This window comes from Orbicella faveolata, unplaced genomic scaffold, assembly GCF_042242905.1.
Source record: "Orbicella faveolata isolate gen_17 unplaced genomic scaffold, um_ofav_v1 contig_2, whole genome shotgun sequence".
Taxonomy (NCBI): Eukaryota; Metazoa; Cnidaria; class Anthozoa; order Scleractinia; family Merulinidae; genus Orbicella; species Orbicella faveolata.
Genome location: NW_028301547.1, coordinates 7,042,368 through 7,070,000, shown reverse-complemented (window position 1 = coordinate 7,070,000; position 27,633 = coordinate 7,042,368). Strand labels below are relative to the sequence as shown.

Below are 27,633 nucleotides of genomic sequence, written 5' to 3'. Positions count from 1 at the left end.
ATTCGTCCTGAAAATGCATCAAGGACGTACACTCCTCGGCCACCCTTTTCTGTTTCGGCGAAAATGACAACAAACTGTTCAGAAAGTGAAAACGCTCCAACGGAATCATTCCGGGGTAAACCTCCACTTGGGGGACGGAGATCGGTTTTCCAGAGAGTACTTTGTCCATCTAACAACTGAACTGAATCGGAGCTGTAGGTTAACAGCTGACATTTACTGTTACATGTGACAAAATATCTGCGATCAACTGGAATCGACACGATCTCTGAGGTTGTGGTATTCAGGATGATCACTTTGTTCCAACCACTTAACGCCACCCGCTCTTCTGATATGGGGACTATCTGTGTGATTTCCACGTATTCAACCAAGTCAGGCCAGCGTCGGATGCAGTTTGACAATTCAAAATTCCACAACTCAACACAACCATTTGCTGTTGATAATAGGACACCTTCTTTCATGCGAGCTTCAAGACATGAATTCCCAAAAATATCGACCTGGCCAACGGGTTCCTCACTTGAAACGTCCCAAGCCGTAGCCATTGCATTTCTCGCACCACCACTGAGAACATAAACGGCTTCCCCAGTGAAAGACAGTGCGACCCTTCTAATCATTGTGTGAAACAGAGAGAGCAAACGATGATTTTCTTCGTCAGTTCTTGTTTCCCTCACAGTTCTGCGTAGTTCATTGATATTCAACATCTCTATGACAGTACGTAAGGGATGAACTTTCAATGCTGTTAGCGCATCTACATGTAACACAAAAACAAACCCACCATCCAAGGACAAAACAGGATCTCCTAACAAAAAGCCAGCCACACCGGCTAATTCCAATTCCCAAGACGACAAGCCACTCAAAACATCTAAGGTACAGCTGGGGTGTTCCGCTATATTGACATTCAAACGATAATGCTGAAAATAAAAAGGTGTCAGTCTCATACTAAAACAAATGAGAGATCGACAGTCAGGTGAGAACGTAATCATTCCACAAACTTGATCGTTTTCAAAAAAGTGTTCTGCTACTGTTCTAAATCCATCCCTCACATCAACAAAACATATCAAACCCGTGGAATGGGAAATAGCCAGCAGCCTTCCATCTGGTGACCACGCAAAAGATAAAACATCATCATTTCTGGTAGTCCGAGTAATCTCTGTACCATTTTTCAGACTCCACATAATAATGCATTTTGCGTCGTCTGGGCAATCAGTCAGCATCGTGGTCTTGTCTCCTGAAATTGAACAAACTCTGAAACGGCAGAGGCTTTGCGGAAACAATGCTTTCAGATCTCCGTCAAAAGTATAGGCATGGCTAAGGACTCTTGGTAAGACAATGTTCTCTTCAGGGTGGAAAACAACTGAGCGGTAACATGAAGAGACAGGTGAAGATGGCGACTCCCTAAATGCTCCAAAATTACTCCAGCAATCTTTTGCAACAATCACAGGACGTATCCAAACTTGCTTACCAGTACGAAGCGACCACAGCTGTATCGTTCCGTCTCTGCATTCACACACCATGTAGTCTGACTGTGGTGAAACATCGAAACAAGCCACTTCAGATGAACATTGAAACTGCGCTATACGAGCTCCCTGCTGCGTCTGCTTGTGAACGAATTCCATGTACGCTGTTTCTGGATATTTAGTCTGCAACAGGGTCGATGCCAAAGGAGACAGTGCTATTCCTCCTTCATTCAGCACAGTTTGGAAAAATACGCAAGGATGACTTCTAAATGTGTTGTAGTGCTTTCGTAACAAGAACATTAAGGTATTCAACATACCCTTAGTATCTTTAGAGAGCTCTGGAGATACTTTTAGGTCTTGAATCCATAAAATATCTTCAGATGCTCCTGCATTGGATACACACAGTTTTGCATACACGAGCTCTAAGTCTACCACATACTTCATTACTACCTCACACGCTCTAGCATCTTCTTCCACATGTAGCTTGTGCTGTACGCCATGTTGCAGGGCGTACTTTGCAGCGCTACTGAACTGTGTACTACGAACACCTTTCCGCTTAATATCATCAAGTTCGTGAGTGCAGAGTTCGGAAAGGATTCGATGGCCTTCTGTCTCATCCACTGTGAAGTCGTGCTGCCCATAACAAGAGGTATCAGTCAACCAGTCCTTAACGGACTTGTGAAAGAAGTGAATACGGTCATCTCGTACAGGTAAAAGTGTTGAAATACAGGCGATCGCCTTCCTCACGTTCCGCCGATCAGCTGAAGAACTTGTACCCGGAAGCATCAATTTACTGACGAAGTCAAGCAACAACGGTTCTCTTGCAGCTGTGAGAGCACTCAGGAAAATTAAAAACTGTTCTTCTTTGATCTTCAGCTCTTTGCAAAGCTCCGTTTCCAGACGTTGAAAATATGTTTGGTAAACAGATGAAATACCCGCGGGTAAAGTGCTGTCCAGCTGTTCAGGAGTGAGAAGTGAGACATTCTCTTTGATGAAATATACAAGCAAATAAGTATACAAAATGAGTCCTTCGGACTTTTTAACAAGTTCATTTATGATGGTTTCTTGATGGTCCTGTGGAATCACATCGCTTAGTTGCTTTTCGAATAACAGCTTTATGTCCATTAAGTTCTCTGCATCGTTTGGCTCCAGCTGAAGAGGTTTGAAACTTTCAAGACTGTCCGCAATGTTTATCTCTGGTCGGGTTGTAACTAGAAATCGAATCCAACCTGGAAGCTTTATGAAGTGATTGGAAATAACATCCAGCAGCTCATTACGTCCTTCATATTCACTTTCGTCGAGTCCGTCTACTACCAAGAGAATGTTCCTGCCCGGGTCTTCCAACGTCCTTAGAACTTCGTCAAACAGCAAATCAAAGAGGTCCTTGACTTCCATATTGTTGAGCTCTACACCCAAATTTCTGGAGAGCGTTTTCACAAGCGCGTCCTTGTATTCTGGCAAGGAATAAGACAGTTGACAAGCCAAAGACTGAAGCATCACCTTGGGATTCCTGTAGCGTGCTTTGTCATGCTGGCAAAAGTGACTCCCTGACATTCTGCCAGCCTCCTGCATTCTTTTACAAATAACAGCCGCGATCACAGATTTGCCCATTCCTGCATTTCCACTGATCACCATTACTCGGTTTGGAGAACTTCTGTCATCTAACCATTTCTCGACGCTTTCAAAGAAAAATACACGTGTTCCCTCTTGGTATTCTTCTGCGTGATCTTCGATAACTTTCTGGGAGTTAACCTCTGCTAGTTTTCTGAGAATTTCTTCGTCTTTGTCTTCGGTACTTCTTTCTTTCATTTTTTCAACCTCCACTTTGACTTGCTGTAACGTTTCACGATTCTTCTTTTGTGTTTTCGTTACTTCTTGTTGGACTGTCCAGATGTCTTTAACCACTTGGTGTGTGCCTTGGTGAATCTGTCGTACATCCTCAACTGCCTGGTGTGTATTCTGAAGAGTTCTGTGATCTTCTTGTTGTTTCTGATGTACCTCTTGCTGCGTTGTCCACATTTCCTTAACCACTTGATGTGTATCTTGGTTGATCTGTCGTATGTCTTCAACTTCTTTGTGTGTATCTTGTTGGGTCTTGCGTACTTCTGCTAGCTGTGACTTAATCTCCTCATCACTTTTAACCCACTCGATCACAACGTTGCTATAATCTTCCCCACAAGGTGCTGCCTTTAATCTGTCCACTTCTGCTGGATTCAACCCAAGAGCAACAAGAACAGCACTGATTTCCTGCCATTTGATGTTAAACTCAGCTGTTTTGACGCCGGTCGATGTCACGTGACCATACAGCTCATTACGATACAGCTTAATGCGAGCAAGGTTAGCCTCACGAGGTGTCACTTGAAGGTGGTGGTTTGTGCCACCCTGAGGGGGGAGGGGACAGTCCACAAATGTTGGTCAGAAGAAGAAAGAAAAGAGTTATATCAAAGGTGTTAGAATCTGGTGTGGCGCCACCAGGTGGGAACAGTAAATCCCACTGAGGTTTATGTAAAACCTTTTTCTTGAGCAGATTGTTTAAGATCAGACGGTTGGCGTTGAGTTGAGCTGCGAGGTTTGCAGGAGGATGAAAACCATCAAACACATTCCTCAGAACTGTCGTTCCACCATCAATCAGAAGTCTGCTCAGCTTGGCTCCATTTGTCTTCTCTACAGAGCTGGCCAAGGATGAAGGTGCAGCAGCTGCCATCTTAATCCAAAGTACACTTCAGATAGGTTTACATGAATATCCATACAGTACCTGTGTGTGATATGACAAGCGGTTCATTTTCGATTTTTTTAATCATTGTTTAACCTTCCCATCACAGGGGGCGACAGTGGGGTTTGATGAAACAAATACTGTGTGCTATGATCTTTGACCAAAATGACATAAATCATGAATCTCCTATATAATCCTCCTTCTCAAATAAGTGACAGCCAACACCCCTCTTTATAGAGCAATAGAGCAAGAAATTTATCACGTGCATTCTCTTATTGAAGCCCCCCCTCAAAAATCTCCTTTACAACCAAAACAGTAAATGTCATATTGTATTACCTGTGTATTTTTTACCGAGGCTATGCAGGCACGAATTCATACACAGTAAGAATCATTTATCAAGTATGCTATACTAAGCCCTGCCCATCACAATGACGTACTTGAAATATATAGACCCCATATTTCCCGGGAAGGGGGTGGGAGTGGGTGAGTTATGAAGGATAAACAATAAATATGAATTCAAACAAGTTCAGTGATATATTATCCTTCAGTATCTCAACAGTCTTTTTAGGGTTTGACATTTGTTCAGGGCTGAATGAACACATTTCTTTCTTTCTTGTTTCAACTCAATTTACGCAATCTACAATTGTGCTGGGTGGCCTTTTCAACACTAGGCTGGTATCAATAGGGGTCCTCTATATTTAGAACATGTGACTTCTATGAAATAACAAGCCTGTCAACATCAAAATATAACATTCAAATAATATAAAAAACCTAATAAATATATAGAGTAATTTAACTTGTACACCAGATGGGCCAGACCCACGACAACATGGACGAGGATAGCAGAGAGGGAGAAGGGAAGTGCTGGGGTGTGGTGTGGTGTGCAGCTCAGCAGCTGACAAAGCTGGTTGGCTGTAGGGTGTACAGACCTTATTTGCCACAATAGCATGAAGGGATACCTTGATACTCTAAAAGAAATTTACTCCCAATCAGATTTACTGCAAAATAATAAAAAAAGTTCAGTTTTTTGTCAACTGTACCTTACCATCCTCCCCAAGAAATCTCACTGTAAGTACTTTAGTGTCCCTCTCTGCATCTGCTGACGAAAAAATATTACCTGATTACAAGTTAATCAATGAATAATCAATACCTTATTTATTTTTAAAATACAAGCTTATGCAATTCAAGTAAATATCCAAACAATCCAGCAACAGCTTATTTAACATCCCCGTCCCTACCCCCACCCCCACCTCTTAATTAATGCTGCTAAAACTTTAGCCTCACATGCCATGCAATCTAATGAAATTCTGTCTGTTGATGGGAGTAGAAGGCCGGAGGGGGAAGGGGAGGGGGGTTAAATTATCCTACCTTCTCACAGTCACTGACTTGGTGTAGATTACCAAAATCAGATTGTTGATCATTTAGAAATACATTTGTGTGCCTTATGGGTAATCAAATGGTGACGAGTCAAATTAGCAATCATTTCACACACATTTTGTCAAAATTCTAAGAATCAAATTTTGACAACACTTAAGTCAAGTTATTTCTAAATTTCACAAGTATACTATTTGATTACCTTTTAATATTATGGGTGACAAATCACACCATTAAGTGTCTCACAACATTTTGTGGGTTTTTCACTTGTTCATTGTATTGAGAAATTTCATGCCAAACATAATGCCACGGTAATTTTCTAATTCACATGTGAAATTGTAAATTAACACTGAAATTTTGTGCCAAAATTAAGGAGTATTTTGTCACCCAAGATATCACAATGAGTAATTCAAACATAAGGTTTGCCACAAACAACCAATGGTGTATGAATGAGCAACTGCTCCAATGTCGCATAATTGGACAGACCCTGCCAAATGCAATGTTGTTCGTCATACCTAAATGGCATTGCCAAATTAAAATGATTTTATGCCACTCCCACCCTGCTGTACATGTACTTCATTAATAAATTATTCATCAGTTGGGTTCTGCCCATGATTTGGGTGGCATTTGGACTGTTCATGACAACTTTACATTGTTCAAACAAATTACATAATAAAACTGATTAAATTATTTAATGTGCTCCAATCACATATAAACTGACAGATTCATATAGCATATTATCATATGGCTCTGTCTCACAAGGACTGGGAACTACCACATTCCCGAATTTGATTGGCTGAAATCGATATTGAAAGGAAGTGGTCTAGATTTTTCCATCTAGACCAGCATCTAGACCGATAATGTTTAGCAGTGAAAAAGTTGTAAACTAAAATGCAAAATCATTGACTATTCTCACTGCATATATAATGAGTGTATCGCGATAACATGCTACATTCCGCTAATCCCGAGGGTCTAGGTTAGTTGCATCTAGTATGATCCTTTGCAGCCTTTCAAACATAAAATCTGGCCGTGCAGTGCGAGATCTCGCGGTTTGACGAGATTGCCATGGGAAGATGCTTCGCGAACCTCCCTTCTCCCCTTGTGGCGGTGACCACCTCTCACCCGGCCTTGCTGCATATCTTTTGCTTAGGTGGTCGCGGATTCCTCCCATAACTTCGTCTAACGTGATCGCAACAATAGATATGCGGTGAGGATAAATTACTATTATCATCTAACAATATTTATTTATGGAAGTGCCAATAAGCCTCAAGAGAAAAAAAGAGTAAAGAGGACAAGCAAACTTTGGCAGAATTAAATTCGGCTCATCGCTGTTCGCAAGCAAAATGTGAGTAAGTACAAACCAGTTACAGTAAACAAATTAAACTGTTTTGTTTGCGCCATATAAATAAACATCTTATTAACCGAGCTTAGTTGGTCTGTATGAGAGAACCTTGACCTCAGTCATGTACACAAGACCTCACTGCATTTGGTCTGTAGTCACGACCTCGGTCAAGATTCTCCCACACAGACTTCCTGCTTGGTTAATAAGAGCTAAATAATGTTGCACAGTACTTAGCTCTGATTGAAGTTGTTGCACTGTTTACATTTATCAATTCTTACCAAAAACTAATGGCAGCATGTTAATATTCACATCCTGACTTGGACATCCACACCTTGAGACCTGTATAAGAATTAAATTAAATTATAAAATTAGATGCAAAAATGGTTTCATTTACATTTAGCTGACAGATTTCATACATCCTCGTTGGCTAATTTTTATCATTAATAAAGGTACAGATACAGTGGTCACAGATGATGTCCTAATGGCAAATCTTGAAAACTTTGCCAAACTTTTCACATGTTTTAAGTGCTCTTAGTTGCCGATACATTACAGTAACCATTGCATTTACACAGGACTAAACTAGCTAGTAGTTCAAGAAAAAAAAACACTTACAATCACTTTTAATTCAAATTGGATTTAATTGTAAATAGACTGCTGCCAGTCTGTTTTTCGCTTAAAATTAACCAGAGAGGAACTTCAAACAAGAATTCGTAAACCCTCCATGGCTAATTTTTGTCAGTCAAAAAGGCACAGAAACATAGGCATATGGGCACTTTCGGACTTGAATTGGGGGGTAGTGACCTTCTTGCCAAAAAATTTATGCAGTGCCCAAATGGGTGGTTGTTGAAATTGGGATGCAAACGTATTCAAATTGCCTGAAAAACAAAAACATTCACAATTTCCGCATCTAATGAAACTGTTACTGCTAGTGGGAGTTTAAGGTGGGCGAACACAGTTTTGATACTGTGTTTCACTCTCTTTTTCTCTAAAACACTTGATCCTTTGGGTCATCAAAAACGGCAACACACAAGTTAACAACACAAACTTCGGATTTTTGATAGCTAAGCTGACATATGTGCTGTTGCCATGGCAACATGAATAAAATTAATATAAGCAGGCCTTTAAAATCGGTTTTGTTTGTCTACAGAAGATCTAGTCGTTAGATTTTCTTTTCATTTGCATCCAACAAGATTATAACAATGCTAACAAGTTAAAACTATTTTAATAATAGTTTAACAAAGAGATCTATAATTACCCCTTGTAGAAGGTTAACTGGAATATCTAGAATTGTCTCTGTTAAATTTTCAGTTTTTTTTTTCAATATTCCAGTTACTTGTTTTCTTAAGTATTTCTGTGCAAAATTTCGTGAAACTCTAAAGAGTGGTTCTCGAGAAACAGGCATATTTCCAAAAAAGCTATATACTATTCCGCATTCAATCGCAATTTTTTTTCTGTTCCCATGGCAACACACTCTTTTCAGTCCCCTCCAACCTGATTTCGATATTAGTGATTTTAAGCTCCAAAAAGATTAAACAAGGCCATGAATTGAACTTGACCTAACATAAAATATATGTTTGCAGAAATTATGGATCATGCAGACGAGAATCCAGTGGCAAATGTCAACATGGAAAGGTGGCTAGAGAAGCCTTTAATATTTCAGAGGTCTGGAACTCAGTATGTTGCCATGCTAACTAAACTGTTCAGCTCATATTGTGAATCACTTCTAGCAGAATGTCACTACAAAGAATCAAACATTTCTGATATACAAATTGGCTGATATATTCAAAATTTACATGTAGTTGAGCTGTTTATTTCATCATTACTTGGCTAATTTGCATCTTTTTAAAAAACTTGAATACCCTGTAACAAAAAGAGATATTTGAAAATAGTTAACGGCATTTTTCTTTAATTCATACAGACTACTTGTTTACGTTTCAAAAAAGCTTTGATAAGATGCCCCATCATTGAGCCCCATTCTTCCATTGAGTGAAAAACAAGAAAAACTGCAAAGAATTTACACTGTGATCTTTATTGCAATTGAGTAACGTGAGGTTAGAGCTCTAGTCAAAACAACATTTTTAGGATTCCAATCTATAGCTAGATACTGTGATTCAGTATGCTCTTCAAATAATTTAAAATCTTGTGTTATTTCTGTGTTTGTTGATGTGGCCAGACTGCATACAGACATGTTATACAATGGTTTTGTATCTAAGCTTAAAGGCCGGCGCACATGAGAGGACTCTTCCCTGTGACTAGTCTCTACAACTAGTCCCCTGAAGAGGTTACACAATGGGACTGATCGCAGAGACTTGTCCCACAAACAGTTCACACAAAGTGTTTTGAGGAACAAGTCGCAGGGACTTCTCCCAAAAATTCAAACTGGTTTGAATTGGTGGGACTAGTGGCAGGGACCAAAGTTTGGTCCCTGCCACTAGATTTTGAAGCAAAAATGACCAGTTCACACGATGGGACTTGTCCCCACGACTTGTTGGACTGGGACTAGTCGCAGAGACTAGTGCCCTCGTGTGTGCTGACCTTAAATGTAAGATGCAAGCTTGTTGTGATATGTTCAAAAAGCAACATTTAAAATCGCTTAAAAAAGAAGTCCTGCGGCACAGTAACAACATCTATAGATACAAAACCTCTGACTCTATTATGCGTTTACAGAGAGAAATTTCTTGAAGATACATTCATTGGAGTGAAAACCTAATTTAGGGTGGTCCTAAAATATAATCATTTTGCTTTCAAAACAGCACTTTTCCGAAACACGAAGTTTCAACATCTCCCAGAGGTTCATGTATTTGCAAAATATATTTTGAAACAATTGATTTATCTGAAATCTGAAATTGAATTCTAAATATCACGAACAGTTCAAATGCCTTTCCTGGAAAATATTTTGTCCAGTATAAGATAATACTTATTAAAAACACTTTTACAGCAGGCTATAATCTATTCATCGCTATTTCAACTTCATGTGCAGATCTTTACCTGACTTCTGATCAAACTTGTAGTTTTCTATTGAGTGATTCGAATGTCACCAAAACAGACCAACCATGCAAAGTATGCACGTGAACAACTGCTCTGATCTCTGATTACTACTACACACTGTAGTTAATAAAACTTTTAAAGCCTTGTGTCTCAAAATTAAGGTATCATGGTAGGTGGATTTTTACAAAAAAATGCGAAAAATCTTTTTTTGGCTGTTCAAATTGAGAAGACTGAGATAAATATTTTGCAAAAAGAATGGGGGAAAGGGCTTTTTTACTTTTTAAGTTAAAGCAAACAAACTATTTTTGAATATTATTAAGCCCTTACAGCGCGTTGACGCCTCTAATTAAAATTCACCGCCAGTTGCCACAAGTAACACGAATTGTGGTGTGATATTTCATTTCTGCTCGCGAACTGTTCTTGATCTGGTTGTTTCATCACAAGTTGGCTTTCATTCTTGTAAAATTTTCTTTATGTCAGGACGAAAAATTCTTGCCCATTTTCGTCTTCGAAGAGGCAGAGGAGGCGAAAATCTGGTGGAACCCACAGGTTCAGGGTTGAACAAGATCTTTGGCTCTAAGCGACTGTGCGTCGCAGTGTAACCAAGAAGAATGGTTGAAGGAACTCGAGGACACTAGTCCCACCAATGAAGCTGAAGGACAAAATACAACAAGTGCTAGTCGCACGAAATTGTTGTAGAATGGACGCGATTCCGAAACTTCCACAACGACAGAGTCAAGTGCAGATGTAGATATTGACAATGTAGACCTCGAGATTTCCTCTTTTTCATGCTTTTTGGCTTCACGAGGCATGGTTTCAAAAAATGTCTGGAGAAAGACGGAGCCTAAACTTAAGCAACATAATGCCAATTCTGCGGACTAAATCTTTTAAGTAAAAGACGACGGCAGTTTAACTTGTAGTTTGTCCCTTCTCGGACGACTTCACTGCGACGCGGGTTTCCGCGCCAGAATATTAGTTGTCTGTTTATTTCAAGTTGTCATAACCCATTGTTGTGGTAAACTGACCCATGCCGACATCTGTCACTGCAGAGGGGATTTTTAACACCTATTCATGCAAATCTCACAAAAGGTTTTTCGTGTTTTTCTCGATAAAATAAAACTGCATATAAGGATGAACATTTTTAGTTCGTTTATGCGCGTCTTCCGATGGAATTGGCTGAAAATCAGCAGGTATGTTCTAGGATACCTCCTTCGAAAAACCATGTCGGGCTTTGTTTAATTTCGCTTCCGTTTCAAAGTTATGGCCTCTTTTGTAGAAGGAAATGTCCGCATTAAAAATGTCAAAGTTTAGGAGGGTGTAGAAAAAAAACCAAACCATATCTGGAAAATCGCAGACACGATTTTTGAGGGTGATGTGTGAGAAAACATTTCCGATGTAAATCGCACCGCTCTGATAATTCACGCGTGGAAGCGAACTAGTTTAAGCAAAGCAGTGTTTCTGGGTATTTCTTTTAATATCACTGCGACAATAACTTTTTAGAAAATTTCAAAGATGTGATTGTATTCTATAACTATTAAGCTTTCAGAAAATGTATAGGTTGATGGGGTTTTCTTTCAAAGCGCCAGCATAAGAGCGCGATTTCCAAACACTGTCAATCCACCTACCATGATACCTTACCCATCGGCTGAAATATTCATCAGACTAATTAATTAGAGTGAGTGACAATAAATCAAAGTATTTTTAAAATAATAAACTACCCAATGATGTACAAAAAAATTAGAAATCTAGCACTAATTGCCTTGGTTTAGAAGACCTTCTTTCAATTATAAAATACAGTTGCACGTTGTGTTTAATGTTAATGTTCAATGGGACATCCTGGGAATGCTTAATCTTCATAGCAGTGGTTTCTGGTTTGTGAGAGAGAGTAAAGTGTGAAGGAAACAAAACACATCTACATACACTAGCGAACGCTTCATTTTAACCGTTTTTTCACCAGAGGGCAAGTTACAAGCATGACCCGTAAACTGTCCTATTAGTGCTCAAACAAGGCTACTGACAACCAATAATGTGTGAAGATTTTGTTACAGGTTTCATTACATTGGAAATATCAAGAAAATTTTGATGGCATATACCACTTGCTTTCATATTTTCAAATACAAGTTGAACCAGCAAAGCGATGTCTTAGTTAAAACATTAATTTCTAGTTTCTCAATATTATAAAAGCATAGGAAGGCTGTGTGAAAGTTAAGAATCACTACCATTTGCTCAGACACAAAATACTAAAGCACACAAAGCAAATTTTACAACAACAATGTATTTAACTCACAAAATCTTACTGCATGAGATACTGTCTCAGTTAACCTGCGCCAATTTACCCATGATGAATGCCAATTTATTTGCGACCCGCGCCAATTTACCTGCAGCCCGCGCTGTTTACCTGCTACCCACGACCTGTGACCTGCGCTAATTAGCCATTCCCTTTCTTGTTAAAACCTTTCTTGGAATCAATATGGAGATACTCATTTGGAGTGGTTTTCTCTGTCAATGGAAAATAAATCACTGATGGCTTGTTATAGTGGGAACACTGGTGGAGTTTTGAAATTTCTTTTTGTTGAAGGTAAATGCAACAAGATATTTTTATTTGTTAGTTTGAAATGGTAACTTGACACTTTTGTTTTTTCACGCACGAGTAGTTTCAATTAAAACTGACAAATCAGTGACTCTTCCCTTGTGAGATGACTTTAAGAATTCCTAGGAATTCCTAGGAATTTCCTAAGAATTCCTAGGAAAAAATTCCTAGGAATTCCTAAGAATTCCTAGGAATTCCTAGGAATCTAAGGTGTGAATTTTCACGGTAATTCGGACTCGGAATTCCTAGGAATTCCAAGGAATTCCAAGTTTACATAGAGCTGACTTGGAATTCCTAGGAATTCCTAGGAATTCCAACTGAAATATACTCACCTTGAAAATTCCTTAAAATTCCCAAAAATTCCTAGGAATTTCTGAGAATAACTTGGAATTTGTAGGATTTTTTGAGAATAGGTTGGAATTTTTGGGAAAATCTGAGAAAAACTGGGAATTTTGTATCATTTGTAGGCCAGACAAAATTTTGATGATAAATGCCTAGCATTAAAATAGCAAATAAAGTCACTGATATCACATCAAACAGGTTTTAAATGAATGGTTTATTTCATTGGCTCTCATGAATTTAAACATAAGAATAATCATCCTGTTTCTTTTTCATTACATCAAGAATCAAAAGTAAAACTGAAAACAGATATGAAGGTCAAACTTTTACATGTTTGATAAAAAGAGAACTTTTTCAGATAATTTACTTTTTTAGTTTACAAATCCAACAATTTTCCATACACAAGATTTTACCTTAAATTATTGTTATTGTGTGGAACATATCTGGATTTTCATGATTGTAAGGAATCAATGATAAGAACAAAACTGAGACATTCCTTAAAATTAAAAAAAGGCTGAGTTTGGGCAAACTTAGCTGCTGTTCAGTTATTTCTGTTGATTCTGCAGCTAGCCTCTTCATCTTCATCTTTGTTGTATGACACCTAAAACAAAATTTAAAAAAATACATTACACTGCGATATATATGAGGTACTGTAAGACTAAGATCCAAATATTTATGTGCTCACAGTTTAATACATGCAGCTAATTAAGGCCTGACTGTAAGCTGGTTGAAATGTTAAAAGAGAAGACTTGATAATTGTGAAGGTGCTTGTATACTATTGATAAATATGTTACATAAATCTTGAGCTTACAGTAGTCTAAATCAAGGTTTTCCTTCTTCTATAAGTGTATCAACAACTCTCGAATTGGAGGATATATATCACGGTTTTTAGCCAAATTTAGACATTAGAAATATTAAAAAAGACACTTAAAACATTAAAGGAACATTGAAATAATAGAGTAAACGCAAAAGAATATACGGATGGACAAAATTGAAGATCAACACGGATTGCCATACAGTCAGGCTGAAACACACAGGAGACAAATCAAACTCATGCAGACTGTGGCTGCCTCGTTGGAGTTTTTGTCAAGAACTTTGACTGGGATCAGCGAGAACTGCTATATTTGTTTCGTTTGAACAAGTGTGGCGAGAGAAACGACTTGTTATTCGCAAATCAAATTGTTTAGGCATGCCCTCTGGGCAACCTAAATTGTTTCAACCTTGCTTTAGCCAGAATTCATTTCATGCCATGACTGAGTGACCCACTCGTGTATGATTCGTGATGACAAAGTTCATTCAAAAGCTTTTGTCTAAATAAAAGAAGTTACTTTGTATAATATAGGGTTACTTGAATTTGATTACTCACCAAATAATTTTGTATACAGTTAATCTGCCCTTTGAATTTTTCCCTGTTGAAACATCCACAGTAAGACTTTCTTTTAGCTCCAAATCTTCGCCAAGAATAACATGTTTCTCATTAATGACACTCACGCTGTTTTCTTCTAGTCACAGGACCGCAGAAAAAAACCATTTTGATATAATTTTGGAAGTGAAATCTACTAATACGCACGAGCGATCAACCGTTAACGCTAAATTCAAAGATGGGCGCCAAAAGAGAATGACTAACGCGATCTTTGTCACGCTCAGTCACGAGGATAGTCACGTGAAAATTCGCGTGCTGTGATTGGTTCAGTTGATCAGTTGAGGAGAGAATGGAAACTGGAGAAGAAGGAGAGAGAGACTGGCAACAAGGTTGCCAGACCAGTCGCTTTCGATAGTAACTCTGCTTCCCTTTCCACGCTGTGTTGGTGGTCTTTTGAAAGATGGGTCTTGCTTCAAAAGGAAAAAACTACACAAACTTTTTACGAAGAAATCGAGGAAACTGGAACGTACTTTAACTAGTTGATCTGTTCCCGACGGTTGTCAAGATAACAAAGGATCGTGAGGCACTTAAATCAAGTTCACTGCAAAGGTAAGGAATCCAATTTTATAGGGATTTTCTGTTATGATAAGCTATAATTCTAAATAAATCAAACTAAGCAATGCATTGTGTGCTCTTTAAAAACCCCAAAAGCCGAAATTCACCTAAAAGGTTTCAGATCGACCTGAGAAAACGAGATAAATTCTGCAAAATAAGCTTAAGCTTGTTGTAAGTCCACCAAATCTATTTTGAGAGCCCACGTGTTTCAACACCCAGTCAGCACGATGCAGCAAGTAGAAATTTACAATGCTTATCATTTTTTCCTTTGAATTATTTATAAGGATTAACATTATATGAGATCTATAGTCTTTTCAATACATCAAGATGTAGGTTTTTTTTATTTGTCATTTATTTATGTCAGTTATTTATTTGTTTCCCACTGACTCATAATCTTTTTTATTCTTTTGATTTTGTTGTGTCATGAATTAAAGTGACCGTGAGGACAAGGAAATACAAGAAACATATTGATGATCCCACTATACCCATACCAAAATCTACGAGATTCGACCAGTTGATGTCATCTCCCTCTCTTGCATCACTTTTTCCTGGAGATCATTTCCAGCACCATGAACAGAACACCTCAGAGTTTTCGGCTCGCCTGAGTGAGATGGCTGTTGACAGAAATGTTGTGGATGACTTTGATGGACTATGGAGTCAACCTTTATGCAAGAATTGAAGCTTCACAGAAGCATTTGATGAAATTGAGTTGCCTATACACTGTACCTGAAAAGACCACAGAAATACCAATTGATGTAATACACACAACAACTCAGATTTGTCCACAGACAGTGATTCAGATAATGATGTTGAAGTTTCTAGTTCTGACTCCTCTGAAGAAATTGAGAACTCTGACACTGACGGCCATTCACTGGACTCCCCTGATGAAAGTGAAACTAATTGTTCACAAGAAAAGAACATTTTCTGCCAAAGAATATGCCTGTATGGCTATTCTGGCCTTAATTTCAAGACATTGTATGACAATGAGAGGCTGCTAAAGATATCCTTGTTTTAATGAAACTACAGGTAATTTGTCCAGAGAATGTCACAGTACAGTTTTGCAAATTTACAGCAAGTGTGTGGAAACTGTGAGCTTTTCATTTCTGACATCTGTGAGAGATGTCTTCCTCTTTTTCCTAAAGTCATAAAGGATCAAGTCAAAAATTGTTCAACAGTGGGCTGTGATGGGTATGTGTGTGAATCTACAATTATATTAAATATATACATGCATATATATACTTTTGGTTTTATTGAAATTGTAAATAATATATATACATTTATGCTGACAGGAACTTTTTGCCTAATCTATTTATCAGATCTGAGAGCATCCATTTTTCTATCAGTTAAACTCTGGGTGTTTGATTTAAGGGTCCATACGGGCACATATACACTAACAAATCAGGTTGGATCTAAAAAGCAATGTTATGAGTGCTATAGTTTTATGTTGAGTTGTCAGACTTAAACTGGAATTAATGTAGTAACATTTGTTTGGAAATAATTACCTTGGAGCTTGACAACAATAAAAAGGTATGGAACTCCAGGGAAATGATCCTGTTGATTTTTACTAATTCACAGAAACTGATTCATGCACTGAGTTCATCTTTAATTTTGACATTTTGGGAAATTTATAGAAATTTCAAACACAATATTTCATGTGTTTTAGCTGTTCCCAAAAATTCCCAGTCATACTTTTCACTATTCCCAAATATTCCCAGAAATTCCAAGGTCTTGGATTAAGCATAATTTGCATGGCTTGGAATAACTTGGAATTCCTAGGAATTCCCAATAATTCCCAGTCATACTTCCACTATTCCCAAATATTCCCAGAAATTCCAAGGTCTTGGATAAAGCATAATTTGCATGTCTTGGAATAACTTGGAATTCCTAAGAATTCCTAGGAATTCCTAGGAATTCCCAGACTACTGGGAATTTATTTCGCAGGGGTTGTTCACATGGTCAGATTAACCAAACAAGAAGCTGTTTTATCTTTGATTTTATCATTCACTCTTGACACTTAAAGTTGACAGTTACTTGTGATAATACATTGTTCGTTTTGTCCCGGCCAAGAAACAAGCTGCTTCAGACTAGCCACAAACAATGTATTATCACAAGTAACTGTCAACTTTATTGTCCATTTTCACTCGTGAATTTGTGCAGTCGGGAATCCTTATGCGATATAAGGCGAGGTTGCTGTCATCATTTTGTTAGCAAACAGGACTTTGGGCACAATGCTCCACATGTTTGCCTCGCAGAAAGATCTCTGATGAGTCCCTTGGACGGGACAAAATGAGCTGCATAAGACTAGCCAAGAACAATGTATTAACACTTTTGACACCTTTTGGAAATATTTCCACATTTCCGAATTCGCATATATCCCTAGAATCAACACATTGGAGTAAACTTGTCGGCAACTAGAAGAGTGAGGTTTTTCCTTCATTCAAAGAAAACTATACTAAAAGAACTAAAAGTCAAAGATAACTACAACAGAGGCACTTTGATTTTAAAAACAAACAAATCTAAGTGAGTTTTTTTCCTTAGCAAGGAAACATCCTTGTACCTCTCATGCGCCGTCATGCACTTATTACTGCCGGCTAAAGGCATCGGTTTTCAAAGCTGTCTAGTAGTAGTCAATTTGTTTTGTGAAAATTAGTTTCTTTTGAAAGGTAGAAATGATGCGATGATTTCACAAACTCAAGAATTTCTTATTTATGTTTATCTTCGTCCATTTGTATGTAATTTTGCTGTGCAATTGACTTTCGTTGCAAGTGTGTTAGCAATCATGTTCTCCACAAAAGTCAATTTCATCCACATTCATCTTATCACTCCTTCAACCAAAATTGTACCACATTCGCAAAGGGACTTAGTCAAAAAGGAAGGTAATTTGACAATTTACCATTCTATCTATTTCTTTTAAAGCATGCACATTGCTGTATGTTTTCTTTGTGTATATCTTCAAATGTCATGATCAATCAAGAACAAATAGCAGTGACGTGCAATGGAGGCAGCTAAGTGTTTGGAGTGTTTACATTAACTTTTAACACCATGGGCATGGTGGGTGTAAATAATACTTGTGGAAATTCCGGAAGAGTGAGGGGTATTTTTGTGCTCAAAAGAATGGAAATTCCGGGGAGGAGGTGGGGCTTACGGCAAATTCCCTCCCTAGAGGGGGTATGGATATTTTCTGGGACTACACAATCTAATTGAAACATCTATGGATTTTTAATTTACTTACGTTAAAAGAATAACCAAACTTTGCAAATTTGAAAGAAACTCCTTACTTGAGGAAAGGGAGAGGGTTCAGTTCATTGAATGAAAAGCTACCCCACCTGTAACAGCACACCACACATATCCTGAAGCTTTTACTATGCTATCACCTCAAGGAAATAATTCTATGAGAGATTTGTACGTGCTAAATCTTTCATACAATCATCATAATCTGCATTTATTTGATGCGAAATGTCACATCATATCACATCAGCGCTCAGGTTTGTTTGTGCGTGTGTGGCGAACGTATGGAGATCAACGCGTGTATATGGCACAGGCACATGTGTGTGGTACGCACGCGCGTGTGGCACTTGTGCACGCTTGCATGTGCATGCAAGACATGATCCGCACACATGTAAAAATGAAATGTAAAGAGAAAAATGGTACATTTGAAGTTTATTACCCTCCTGCCATCGTATGTCACTCCCATGTATTAGTATATAACCTGCATATTACTGTATGTGTCTGTATGCACTCGTATGTTACCCGTATGTAGTTGTATGTACTCGTACGTAGTCGTATGTACTCGTAGGTTACTTAATTATGTATTCATATGTTACTCGTATGTACTCATATGTTACTTGTATGTACTCGTATGTTACTCATATGTACTCATGTGGTGTTTTAGTCACGATCTCCATATTACTCATATGTACTCGTATGTTACTCATATGTACTTGTATTCTACTCATATGTACTTGTATGTACACGTGTGGTGTTTTAGTCATGATCCGAGGAAACTTCCCAAAGTCTGCAGATTTCACCGCGTCTTGTAAAATTTACACAGTTTTTCATGCATCTAGTTGTTTCAAGTCCTCAATTATGCAACGTTCTTTGCCGTCAATTATGTCATCTCGTATAAATGGGTTTTGAAATTGAAATTAATTTGAAGTGGTTTCGTGGAATATTGAAACTGCAAAAACTATGATCATTGCTGGCAACATAATAAGACCATACTATCATGTAATGATGTTATAATTTAATTGGTTCATGTTATAAAATGAGTCAGAAAAATTATCCAGAATCAACACCAATCTGCCGTTTACTGTTAGCTACTATTGCAGACTGCATGATGTTTAGCTGCCTTGCTGGTAACAGCTCCATGTAGTTCTAATAAACAAAGTCCCTTATCAACTCTTAAAATTAAACCTTAATAAAAGTAGGCTTGATATCACATATCCTGAGATCCTGTTTTTTCTTTTACTGTACATCGTAACCAAACAAACTTGTTGGATTGATCTTATCATAACTGTTAAGAAGAGTCCACTGAGTGCTTCTACATCCAGGAGCCTTTAATTCACACACACAAGAAACAACTCTTGCACGCCTTACATGCCTATGTTTGAGGTATGACAGTGAAGTCCTCTAACATGGTACCAAAACTGTCCCACAAAGTTGTTAAACTATCTTAAGGCTAAAAGGTGTCACAATGACTATTGACAAGGATAGACCAAATTGATCAAGACAATAATTTATTGATGACATAAGGGACCACGCTTGAGTGATTATCAATATTGGTCATCAATAGACCAATGCCAATCTATGCCAATTAACTAGCAGGAAATTGATTGGCATCGACTCATCAAATGAATTGAATTGAATTGATTTCCTGATGATCAGTTTCATCACTTGTTCATGTCCTGAATGAATAGACTGTGTTCATTTTGCCGTGTTCTCAGTAAACTTAGTCATTTGTGGCTTGAATTTGGTGTTGGTTCTTGCCTTGCTCTGAGGGTTTTTCTCCAGGTACCCCAGTTTACCTCCCTCCAACACTCCATATTCCAGTTTGATCAGGATAGAGGACCTGCTGGGGCTGATGTGGCTTTCTCTCTAAATATTACAATTTATCTAAATTTGAATTCAGGTTCTTTTACACAGTTTTACAAAGTCGAATTTTCTTTTACTGGCAATCTGCAATACTGTTTTTTGGTTATTGCAAAAAAATGACATGAAATTCTTATGCATCATTTATTCCTCTTATTAATGATAAATGTCATCACAACATAGTCTATATTCATGTATAGTGCCGGTTGACTAATTGAAATATGTACTGTTTTGATTTCTCAATCTTTAATTAACAAGCACTGCAATAATAATAAAATTGCTAAACATCGAAGCTTAAAAGTTGTTAAAAAAAAAATTAAAGAGATGGCAATCCTGTTTCGTCAATCTCCCTTCCCCTCCCAGACCCTCCCCTACACCAGTCTAGACTGGCTGTACAGATGATTTCCGGGTCTACACAGCCGATGGGAGCCCCAATGGGGGCACTGATGGGAAACACGACTTCAACAAAATTACGTACTATGAAGACACAGAATAGTACTCGGTTTAATTATAACGACACAAATACAGATCATTGACATCATTCGATCGCTGGGTTTCACTCAGACACCCTGGGCTTCACTGGACCCTAATCCATATTTTTCCTAACTTGCTTACCTGAAATAAGAATTAATCGAAGAAACATCAAATCTGGAATAGAAATCCCACGGTCTGCAACCTGTGAAGATGACAAGAACGCTAATAAATGGTAAAAGTTTCTTACAAAGAATGAATTGAAAGCAAAGCAATTTCTATTTCGAAAGCGGAAGTGCTCTTAGCGTTCTACATAGATCAATGAGTCGTTATAAACCAAAGAAATACAACCGTACTGCCAGGAAATGTGCAAATGAATGTTTATAAACTAACCACGTAGCAAAATAACTTGATTGCTCCTGAATTTCACTCCTTTAGAAAGGAAAGTGGTGTCTACCGAGATGTACCGCCACACCTCCAAGTCGCAACCTAAGCATAAATCAAGCTCAAGAATATCCCACAGGGCTTAGCGCACTCCACCGATACAATCTGGAATGGACTTCTGAACTGTGGATTAATCATCGTCCTAACCAAACTATTTCACATAAAAAGTGCATAAGAGAGGATGAAGTGTAAAAGAGTTAGTCCAGCAAGGGCCTTTTTCCCAATTTTGCTATTTAGTTCTTCCATGGATGTAACCATGGGTGTTGCGTGATTGTTTACATGGAGATGAAATTGCGTGTGGAGCCTCTCCGGCTGTAAGCATGTAACAGCATGACACCTCCAGTCAGTGTTACCTAAACGGGCTATTAGCTTACACCTGTCCCAGACCGGAATAGGATAGCTTAAGACTTCTGACCCGTGGATTAATCATCATCCTTACTAACCTAGTTCTTAATCTATTTATATACAAGAGAGAATGAAGAGTAAGAGAGTTGATCCAATAAGGGCCTTATTCCCAAGGTAATCCCTCACAAGTTACTTTAGACGTGGTATCTAGTTCTTCAACAGATGTAACCATAGGCGTTGTATGGATGTTTTTGTAGTCTGTTCCAGGCTCTCTGTCAGTGGGGAGGATCGAAAATCCGAGCGGAAGACCAAGGCCCACACGTTTCTCTCTCGCGTTTTCAATAGTCCCCACTGACCGAGAGACTGAAACAGACTAATGTTTTCGAAGAGGATGAAAATGCGCGTCAAAGCACTTGGGCTGTGCACATGCGCAAAGTGGTAAAGCAAAACCAAAGGAAATGTGAACTGCTTTCGACATTCAAAGAAAGTCACGCCACCTTGTTATCCAAAGTCAACCTCGGGTGATTGGTTTGATATTTGATTGTTTCATTGGATTATCTCTGTCTCTTGTGATTAGTCACAAAAATTACTTTGGTTTTGGTAATTTTACGATGTTCAATTGAAAACCGGTCTATCCATAGAAAAACAAACCCAAGCTTCAAGAAACTTAGAGCAGCGTGGTGGGATGCCGGTTAATGTGAAATATAAACTTCAAGTGTAAGTCTTTTTTAGATCTAGGGGGGATTTGCAAATAGTTACCAAGATTGCGTGACAAAGGCTGCGCGTGCAGGCACGCACTTTGTCTTATAAGGCACGTGCTTGCCATTGTTACGTTTAGGAAGCAAAGGTTCGTCCCAGAATCATAGAACATTTACAGCAAATCAGTCGCAGTGAAATTTTGCAGTTACTTCCCGAATCAGTTTGAGATAGATAGCAATAAGATTGGCTCGTTATGGCTACTATCCAAGAAGGTACAGTAAATTCTGCCCTTTTTTACGCAACTTACGTTCTCGTTTTAGTATTTTCATGAATAATATACACTCTGACTCGCGGGATGATCGTTCTCTTTACTGAATAAGTCGCGAGTTTTCTTCAGTGGATATTCCAGTTTTGGACACCGACCAAACTGTAAGTCAGGTAAGCTAAATTTATAGAAATTGTCGGTCAAACACGCAAAGTTGCGCGATATTGTTTTTTATCTTTCTTACGTAAAACTGAAGCTGTCGCTAGCATTTAGCCAAAATATGCTTAGCGATCAAACTTGTAACGTCTAAATATAACTCATTTTATTATTCTTGTGCTGCTTGCTGCATCTCCCCAAAACATTCACTTTTATCACTTAGTTCTTTTCAATTCAGACGCACTTAACTGTGGAATACACTGACAAATTGAAAAGTGGAGTGTTTCACCAGGGATCATTAACTGTCAGACCAGCTATTTGAGAAGGCTTGATTAAAACCAGTCTTACGTACATTGGATTTCAAGAATTCAATGTATCCTTTTGGCAAGAACACGATCAACAGCTTTTAAAAGTGTGAAAAACAACACGAAAGAAGCTGAGAGATAAAGACAAGGAAGATCATGCTTGTGGGTACATCCTAAGAAAATAATTAGATATCTACCTGGAAGAAAGAGCGACCTTCTTACGGAGTAGAGAATTAATACTTGATCTTTTGGCCACAGAACGTTTACGCACCAACAAGTTGAAGGTCGATCGCTACCTAAATGCGGGGTAGGTTTAATGTATGTTTTTTTTAAACTTGTTGCAAACATGGAACCAAAAAGAATAAAATTCTGAGTCTGCGACAAAAGTAGAACCCATGACTTTTATACGCACAACGGTCAGACGTTGTGGCGAGCTGGTCCATGGATCTGGTTCATATGTGACATAATTCCTGTATCAGTATACTGCTAGGAACAGTCATGTCGAGGTCGTCAAATCAGAAAATAAACTATTGACATATATAGTCATTCTTGTAGCAAGAACAATCCTCAAACGTTTCTGAAGATTAGCTTAATATGATGAGAGTTCAAGAGAAAGAATCTTTTAAATCATAAATTCAGCCTAAGAGCATCAATTATACCAAGTTCGCAACTGGTTATACACTAAGCCATTTATCGACTTGAAGTTGACACTGAAGACAAATCAATCGCCATAGAGAGTTTGGATATTGGGGTTGTTTTTCGTGCATGGTAGTCTAATAGAATAAAGTTTAAAAAAGACCAATTTAAAGGCCAAGAATCTTGCACGTTTTCACGGTGAGAGGCACAGCTCGGTATAATTAAGAAGTTAGCATTAAGATCTACGGCTGTGTTACTGATATTCACACACGTTTAAAGTGTAGCTATAAGAAACGCTCTGAAAAGTCAATGGACATGGACACAAGACAAGTAACAGATTAAAACATAGAAAATATGAGTTTGGTCTCTAGAAACACTGTTTTTCACCTGAATTTTTCCAGAAAGTACAATAGGACCGAAAATAGAAATATTTTGGTTTAGTTCCTTAACATATATGTATTTTGTTTTATTAAAAATGAGGAACTGTTTTGTTGTAGTTGGTTTTCACTGTCCTTTTATCTTCAATCCCTGTATCTTTACTCTGAGAACAGGATTCAAATGAATAGCATTGTTTTATGTTTGTATTTTATTGTATTTTACAGGCGGTGTTGTTTCTTATCTTTTAGTTCTTTTATTATACGTCATGCCTGCATCTGTGACATACATCTTCTAGAGGAAGACAAATCCTTGAAGGCGTTAGTCACGAAAGGCGTGTTGGGAAATGCCAGTTTGGATATTGGGCGCATAGCCGTCCACTCTCTAACTCCCGAGAGAGCTTTCTCGCAATCTAAGCAGAGACCTGTGTAGTTCACGGCCCCTTCAGTCTCCGCTAAGTAAACATAGAACCAGGAAAACAAAAATTGAACTGGATGCGCCATGTTTCTCTCCCAACTCCTAATGGGATTGCCTGAGAAAACAACGTTGTCATCCTCTGAGCCGCTTGTACTTCTTAGCCTTCGGAGCCTCAATACGAGGAAAGGATGGGTCTGGAGACATTATTTGATAGTCTAGATTCTTGGACTAAGGTTCTTTTCGTAATTTAATTCTGGCTTCCTTTCCGACGGTATCGCAGGTTCAGCGTTCTCAGTTCGATCACAGCACCTTAAAAGCTTCAAGAAGTTCGAAACTGGCTTACGGGGAGAACTTTCTGTGAAACCCTCCAGAAAGAAACATATGAATACCACTTCCGGTCAAAATCTTACTCCCGCTGAAATTTTCTTTGTTAAAATCTTTTTCGGTCTGTGTATGCCGTAACTATGTTTGGAAAGAGATAATCCACTGGAAATTGTCGGAAAGGAAAGCAGCATCTAGTTGAATTAGTGAAAATCTTACTCCAGGAATCTAGATGATCAAAAGAGAAGCCGGGTAGGAAATTGTCCTTCAGGGTATTGCAAGGAAACAATGTTTTTCAGTTGCTTACAGTTGAGTCATGTATGAACAAGGACTGTGAAATGTCGTCCTTTTGTCCAACTAGATTTTTGCGGCGCACAAAAGCATCTTGACGCTACCATACTGTAAATACTATGAAGATTGATATTTTTATTGACTGTTTCTTTTTCAAATAATGCGAACCACCCCAAGTCATTTCTGTTCAGTCTCATTCAAAGGCATTGTAAATTTTTAACGTCGGCAGTTCCATAGAGGAAACTGCTGATTCTTTCTAAAATTGTTCGATTATTAGGAAACTTTCCCAGGAAATTATACCGTACCGTTTGCAGCTCCGCAATGTTTGGTTGAATGGAAAGAGCCAAACTTTGAAGAGGATCTCCAAATTCTCCCAAAAACGCACTTTCGCGTCTGCTTTAGACATGCAGACATAAAGTGACGTTTTCCTAAATACAATACACTAGGTTCAATGGTAAGATAATAAAGCCTTCTTTACGATTTTTGTAAGTGTTTATGCTCAAGTATAATATAGTGATCCAACTATAGCATATGTGGCAGTCAGAACTTAGGTGTGTAGCCAGTTAATGATTCACTTTGCTTGTTGTAAGATTGGGGTTATTCCAGCAAAAATAAACAATTAGCTAGGTGAAATTACAAGATCTCAATAAATTTAACTTAGTAACATTTTCTGCATGAAAGAACAATTATCAGTCGATTCATTTCTTTCTTTTCATCGGCCGAGCGCTCACCACGTGACCTGTAAATAACTGCTCAGAAATAATAGTCTCCCATTGCATAATTGTGTGAAAAATGGCAGATCGCTTCGCTGAGCTGTCAGAGAGTGATTAAAACATGAAAAAATAAACGTGGTAATCAAATGATAAACGACTATTGAAGTCGGTTATCGCTAAATATCGTGATTTGTCTTCGGCTTTGGGAAATAATTGATTTGCTCACCACCTGGTTCTAACAACCTGCGAGACATGAAAAACAGCGGGAAAAGCGCGTCTCCTCAGAAACTTCTAGCAATATCGCGATGTGAATGATGGAGAGCGAAGAACCCGAAGAATGAGTTGATACCCTGCTAGTGAAGGTGGACGAGCAGAAGAGAAGGATGGCAGGTAAGAATAATCTCGGTTCCATAAGTTGTCAAATACCAAGTAGATGTGAAACAAGCATTCAATATTAAGATACTATAATGGCCATTAACGGGGGTCTGTTGATTCATGCATTTCTGCTCGTCACAGACTCCTCGACACTTTTTTAAAGCTTGTTACTAGAAGAAATAAAAAAAAGGTTATGTGGTATCAAAATTGATGTCAGAGATTAAATAAAGTAAAGTATTCCAACAAACCCAAAAATTTAGCCTCTATATGGACCAGTTTGTTCATCATTTCCAAGCTTGGCCCCGTTTCAATATCAAGGGCTTTGACGGTGCGTTAGAGTTATCTTCATCTTCAGGCAAACTATTCACCAACGCGTCGGTTTTGTCAGTGGCATTGTGGCTCGAGGTCGTCTCAACTTGGTTTTGGATTCGAAACACTGGAACCGTCTGTATGGATATGTTTGGTAGATCTTCAATTGGGTGGCCATCCAACGGGCTGCTTCTCGTTCCGTTGTCGTTTACACGGCTGGAGACAGGTTGCACATCGTTGACTCGTATACGAAGCATCTTTCTGAAGGTTTGCTGGAACTGCGGGTCCATGATACCGTATATGAAGGGGTTGGTGAGGCTGCTGCAGAACACGAAGTAGTAAGCAAATAGGTGGGCCCCGCGTGGACTCTCTCCTCCGAACACTTCGATGAAACCCATGACAGAGAGAGGCGTCCAACACGTCATGTAAACACCACGACCACAAACGAGGTCTTGAGGACTTTTGTCTCTGTTTTTTCGCTTGTTTTGGTAGACGCATTACTTCGCACGTTGTTCTTGGCAGCATGTCCCTGCATCCTCTGCGCACTGGTTTTGACCGTTTTGTAAATAGTATAGTAACACCACGTTATTATGGCAGCCGCGAGGAAAATGGTCATTACGCAAAGTGTTTCGATGAAAGAGACGTCGGGTAGGTTCCATACGCGAGTGCAGTCAGAAAAGAGATCATGGTAGGCGATCTTGCCCCAGCCGTAGAGCTGTGGTGTGGTTGCGATTGTGGGACCCACCCATGCAAAGAGGATCATGAAGTAAGTGGTCTTCTTAGTGGAGAAATATTTCAGGCACAGGTTTCGCCTGACTATGTTAAAGTAGCGGTTGAAGGCGATTCCTGTCATGGTGAACGGCGACGAGATACCGAATATCAACTGCGTTAAACCTACCAATTGGCAAAGAGCATGGTCAAACACCCAGCGTCCATAGCGGAGACTGACGAGCCAGAAAAGCATGTGAAGAGATGCCATGAATATGTCTGTGAATGCCAGATTCTCGATCAGCTTGTTCGTGGTTGTGTTGAGCCTTTGGTTGTAATGAATGGCGATCATCACTCGGGTGTGGTTGGGAATTGTATTCAGCGAGTTGTAGCTGGGCTCAAACTCCAAATATACGATCTATTTGATCAACCAACCACGTAATCCGGAACATACAATAACCGGCGAATCATAATGGCTAAAAACAGTGAGGAATCTAGCCTCAGAACTCCAAAAACAGCGGCAAGGCTGGCCTAAAATCTTAAACAACAAAGATGAAAATCTGGAAAACTACGACAGCGAAGTTCAAATGTACGCGAGAGCACATTTTGAACCACGACTGGCTAATCAAAATCACCTGAAATTACGCGCGCGGACAAAAACTCGTATTAAGGCGAGAGGGGTGAGTCCAGAGTTCGTAAAGTTCAAAACAGGTGCTTCCTATGAACTGGCATGGGTGATCATTGAATACAAACTTTATCGCGCTAAAAGGCTAGGGCTGTAAGGTGAAACGTTTAAGTAATGGTGTTGATTGCATCGCTTTTGGGAATGAAAGGCTTACATCCCACTCAGAGAACAAATTGTCTCCAGAACACAGGCACAGCAGGTCAAGATGGACAACAGAAAAAAAAACTTGAAACGTCTTTCGATAATAATAGA

The 27,633-nt window shown here is 38.7% G+C and overlaps 2 long non-coding RNA genes and 2 pseudogenes across 3 annotated transcripts in view; 1 reads left to right on the top strand and 3 right to left on the bottom strand.

The window, feature by feature from the left end:
- The window catches only part of LOC149111751 (uncharacterized), a 21,125-nt pseudogene extending 292 nt beyond the window's left edge, over nucleotides 1-20,833 (bottom strand). Inside the window, exons 1-5 of the transcript XR_016207115.1 lie at nucleotides 20,731-20,833; nucleotides 20,482-20,542; nucleotides 7,162-7,222; nucleotides 5,208-5,266; nucleotides 1-4,209 (exon numbers count right to left, since the gene is read on the bottom strand). The exon at nucleotides 1-4,209 is cut by the window's left edge and continues 292 nt beyond it. The product of XR_016207115.1 is annotated as an uncharacterized LOC149111751 (transcript). The remainder of the gene's footprint in view (nucleotides 4,210-5,207; nucleotides 5,267-7,161; nucleotides 7,223-20,481; nucleotides 20,543-20,730) is intronic.
- On the bottom strand, nucleotides 13,001-15,219 carry LOC149111753 (uncharacterized). The gene is made up of 2 exons (XR_016207181.1): nucleotides 14,167-15,219; nucleotides 13,001-13,401 (listed from the first exon to the last, which is right to left on the bottom strand). It is a non-coding gene; the product is annotated as an uncharacterized LOC149111753 (long non-coding RNA).
- LOC149111752 (uncharacterized) lies at nucleotides 14,643-16,318 on the top strand. The gene is made up of 2 exons (XR_016207182.1): nucleotides 14,643-14,772; nucleotides 15,213-16,318. It is a non-coding gene; the product is annotated as an uncharacterized LOC149111752 (long non-coding RNA).
- A 5,130-nt stretch (nucleotides 20,834-25,963) lies between the features above and the next one.
- Nucleotides 25,964-27,585, bottom strand: LOC149111750 (rhodopsin-like; annotated as a pseudogene).
- Between the last annotated feature and the right edge of the window lie 48 nt (nucleotides 27,586-27,633).